This window comes from Rhinolophus sinicus, chromosome 14 (genome assembly GCF_057876585.1).
Source record: "Rhinolophus sinicus isolate RSI-liver-muscle chromosome 14, RSI-T2T, whole genome shotgun sequence".
In the NCBI taxonomy this organism is placed as follows: Eukaryota; Metazoa; Chordata; class Mammalia; order Chiroptera; family Rhinolophidae; genus Rhinolophus; species Rhinolophus sinicus.
In genome coordinates this window covers 107,670,805-107,675,879 of record NC_142514.1, presented here as the reverse complement: position 1 = coordinate 107,675,879, position 5,075 = coordinate 107,670,805, and positions in this window count along the sequence as shown.

Here is a 5,075-nt window from a genome sequence, read left to right as displayed (position 1 = left end):
CAGGCTCTCTCCTTCCATGAGGTTTTAAATAATATTGAATGTCAACTGTAATGTATACCAGGGGTGCAAAAAAATGTATACACATGACTTATATTCATCTTTTGTTATTGGTGTACATTTCTTAAAATGTGTATACATTTTTTTTGGCACCCTCTGTGTGTGTGTGTGTGTGTGTGTGTGTGTGTGTGTGTGTGTGTTCACAGGATGTAAATAAAATACAGCATAGGGAATATAGTCAATGGTATTATAATAGCTATATACGATGTCAGAGGGGTAGTAGACTTGGGGGGGTGTTTCACTTTGTGGGGGGTGTAAATATCTAATCATTATCTTATTTGGTACTCCTGAAACTGAAAAACAAAAAAAGAAAAAAAAGGCACAGTGGAGGAAAACCCATGGGTTGTTGAGGGAGGAGTTGAGTCTCGCAGGAAAGGGAAGGAGGGTGATGGTGGGAAGCATGAGAGGAAAGGAAGGCTGGTGTGGGCCTGGGGAAGGCCTTGACCTTTTTAGACAGGCTTCCTAACTGCAGAGCCCAGGGCCAGAGGGGTCAAAATTCTAAGCCACAGGGCAGAGGAGATGCCAAAGACATGGTTTTCACTCTTTGGGGCTGGTGGCACTGTATATTTGATTCATTCCATGAGACTCATTGAGCACTCCTCTGTGATAAGCATGGGCTAGGCTGTGAGCAGACGGACCTGCCCCATGGACAGTCTAGTGGTGCAGACAGGCAATTAAAAGGTAAACAAATACTTGCAAACCGTAGTTTGGGTAGGCAGAAGTGGATATCATGAAGCTAATGGCACCTAACCTTCAAGACCCCTCACTTGCACAGGGCCCAAATGTTTTAAATTTGTGATTTTGTAATTTTGTTCTTAAAGACAGCCTTTCTTCCCATTGTACAAGCTTCAGGCCCCATAAAACGTGAATGGGTTTGGCGCTATGAGACAGAGAATAAGGAGGTAGGGAGGAAGCCTGCTGAGCTGGACATGGCACCAAAAATCTCTCCCGAAGGCTGCTCAGCACACCCAGGCCTGCATCCTTTCCCCACAAACTCTGACCTTGTCACCTCTTACTCTGCATTCCTGAAGAATGTGGCACAGGGACGCTCCCTCTTCCTCTTGTGGCTGAACATCTGCCACATCAGTTTCTCAATTTTTCCCAGCTCAAGGCCCCTCACATACTTTCACCTGGAAGTTCTTCCCTCAGCATCTCGCATCGCAGGCTCCTAATATTTTCAGGTCTCAGGTTAAATGGCCCTCCTCTCAGTAGCGACTGGAAGTGCTCCATAGTCTTGCTAATACTTGGAATTGCCAGTCTTTACTTTTTGCCAATCTGGTGTGAATCAGTATCTCATCTTTTCAAGGCATATTTCCCTAATATTGGTGAATATAAACTTTTAATGTGTTGTCTCTCATATTTATTGTGTAGCCATTTTGACTTCCTGTTCCATGAAGTACCTCTTCATATCCTTTGCTCATTTCTCTATTTAGTTGTTTGCCATTTTCTTATTGATTTGTAGAGGTTCTTTATAATACTGGGTACTGAATATCTGTTGGTTGTATGTGTTATATTTTTTCCTCAAAACATGGCTTGTCTTTTACCTTTCTTTGTGGTGTGTTTTGCTGAACACACGTTTAACTTTAACATAGTCATATTTATAACCTTAAGTTTTATGATCAGTGTTTGTGTGTGTGTGTATGTGTGTGTGTGTGTGTGTGTGTGTGTATTATTTAAGAAATTGTCTCCTTCCATGAAGTTTTAAAAAGGTAACCCTCTATCTATTTTTTTAAACTTTGGATGTTTTGCCTGTCACATTTAGGACTTGAATTTACCAGGGATGAATTTTGTGATTGTGGGAGATAAGAACCCATTTTTTTCCCCTCCCATTGGTTAACCAATTACATCAACACCATTCACTGAAAAGGCCCTTCTCTCCCTGGATCTGTAAGGCTGGTGATGAGGGGTGGGGTGAAGTAATTAGAAGGATAGAGAAGGCCTCTTGATGAGGGGACATTTGAGCAGAGAGCTGAATACTGTGAGGGACTGAGAGAACCGTGCAGTTATCTGGGTGATGCTTCCACTAGACAGAGGACAAAATGAGTGTTACTGCCCTGAGGTAGAGTGCCTCAGTGCTGGAGGAACAGCCAGGAGGTCAGTGCAGTGGAGTGGAGCGAGCAGGCTGGGATCAGAGGCAACATGGCCACGGGCATGCTTGTGTCACAGCATCACAGGCTCCTTCTAATTTTCTCGGGTCTAATTTTGCAGGCCAGGTCATGAAGGAACTTTCAGGACATAGTAAGTAAGGGCTTTGGACTTTGCTCTAAATGTGATTACAGCCATTGGAGGGCTTTGAGCAGGGAATGACATGAGCCGATTTATGTTTTATAGTCATCAAGTTGGCTCCTGCATGGAGATTAAAGTGTAAGGGGGCTAGAGCTCATTTAGAAGGTGGCCGCTTTGGTAGGGACAGGGAAGGTAGAAGTTGTCAGATTCAGAGTATATTTTGAAGGTTGAGTCACAAGAATCTGCTGATGGATTCAACGTGTGTGTGTGAGAAAGAGAGGAATAAAGTAAGACTTCTTCACCATTCCCTTCATTCTCTTCTTCTGATACTCCTATTGAGGTTTATTAGATCCTCTTAGCCCACCTGCCATCTTAGCTAATCTTTCACACCTTTGATTTCTTTGTGCTCTGGCTGTATTCTGGGTGAATTCTACAGTGCCTTCTTTCAATTACTAATTCTCTCTCTGACGGTGACCAGCATCGAGATTTTTGTGACTATTGAGTTTTTAAATTTAATTACTATAGTTTTCATTTCCAAGATTAAAAAATAAATGTTCATATCCATCTGTTTTTTGTTGTTGTTGTTTCTTTTGAAATGGATATTGAGAGGTAAGTGTTGACTTCTCTAGGACTGATCCCCTACAGGTGTTCCTTCCAGAAAAGGCATTGGCTTCCTGTTGGGATTCACAATCAATCTTGATCAACAGCAAGGACTGGGTACCAGCCCTGTACCCCATGATGCCTGGACAGGGAGCTGGTGCTTCCCCAACCATGAGTCCCTGCCACTAGGTTGCAAAGTCATGTACCTGCAACCACCAGGCTTAGATCTCAGTCTCGATCACATCCGGGAATGCTGGTACGACCTCCCACCAAGAACACGGAGGTTCTGCCACATTATACTGCTGTCACATCCCAGCCTCTGATTGCTCCAGGAAGAAACCGATGCTTCTCTAATCAACAGCTTCAAAACCCCTCAGTCTGAAAGTCAGGGTCCCTCTGATGCCTGATGTCTGACTGTGCTAGACCTTTGTGTGCTGCCCTAGGAGATGAGGGGACCTGACATGACCTCCTGCTCCTCTCTGTAGGTGCTGCTCAAGCGGGTCAGCTGCCTGTGCTGCTTGCGCCCTTATCGGCACGGCAGATATTACACCTTCATTTCTCTATGGAACATCCTCAATGTACTTCTCTATGTCTTTTATGCTGCTTCCTAAAACTGATTTCTTCTGGATTGCTTCATATTCAGATTGCTAATATTTTGGGATGTTACTCTTAGCATTTGATTTCTTCATGTGTTTTGTAATTTTGGATTTGCAGTCTCATTTGTAATGGGAAGATTTTGGATTTATATTTTATTTTATTTTTCTTCCTATATATTCAACTCTATTTGTCTAGAGTTGCTCCTCTTGGCCCCCTGAACCTCTGGTCTGGAAACAGGCCTTATGCTGGTGGCTGGTGATTGGAGATACTATATTTTTGGGGGTTCCCTTTTTTATATTTTACCTGCCCTTGCAATGTGTTTGGAGCAGCTTGAATGCAGCAAAGCGGGACCTAGTGTGCTATCCTGACCTAATAGGTGGTCTTTTAGTCCAAGGCGGGCACTTAGGTCTCAGGCTGTGGTTCTGAAAATCTCCATGAAATGTGTTCTTGCAGAGCCGCCGCGCCCCCTAGTGGCACGTAATAGTATGGCTGGCAAAGAGCTACCTAGAGGGCCCTGAGACACAGGCCACTTCTCTCACTTCTCTCCTTCCTGTGGACTCAGAGTGGGAAGCAATCTTAGAGACCGTGAGACCAACCTCCCACGTAGTTCAGGTATCCCATTTATATCACACCCAGAAGATGGTCAAAGTCAGCTTGATTAGTTCTCTGTCCAGCAACCCACTTCACAGTTGGACAGCTCTGTCTGTTTTCAAAGAGCCCTTCTTGTATTGAGCATCTAAGTTTCTCTCTAGCTCTCACCCATGGGTCTTAGTCTATCATTTGAAGCAGCACTTAAATAAGTGTTCCCCCTCCCCATTTCCTCTTAGCTGTCTGAGGGCGGCATTAGACTTCTCTTTTCCTGGCTCCCTCTATCAACCTCCCCCCCCCCCCCACACACACACACTCCTGCTGCCTTGCTCTACATGAACTCTGGGTTATCATGTGGACTTTGTAAAATACGACATTGTTTTGACCAAGGCAGAGAAAGACCACATTTGGTTCCTGAGAGGATTCCTGCTGGCTCCTCACATTTCAAAGAGGTAGAAGGGGAAGAGGGCCCCTCACATCTTCTGGTCTCAGCTAAGAATCCTCCCTGGTAGGTAACTGGCTGTGACACATTTCACAAGGAAGCATCTCCCTCTAGTGGCCAGCAGGGTGTATTTCAAGATGCTTCCCTCCCTTCCCTAGCTCCTTGCTCCAGGATTTCTTTACAGATCAAGATCTTCTGAGATGTGGCTGGAAGAGCTGTAGATTGCAAAGCCCCCCATTTGGTTTTCTGACTAAAATGAACGGATTTTGCAGTGGGGACTACTGCTCGGCTTCAATTTCCATGTTTCTCAATTTTCCCAAACCCAAATTTGTAAATGATTATACCTATGTAAATTAGTCTTATTCCCAGAAACTCTAGAATAGTTGTTCTTTTGGGTGGTTTCCTTATTAATTGGTTCCTTTTATGATTTTCTTTGTCCAGCTCTACTTGCTAACAGTGTTAGTTGAGTTCTTTTAGTTGCAGTAAACAGACTTTCTCCCCACCGCTTGGAGGGAAGTTGGGGAGGAAAAGGACAGTGCACAACAGGAGAGAAAGAATGTCCACA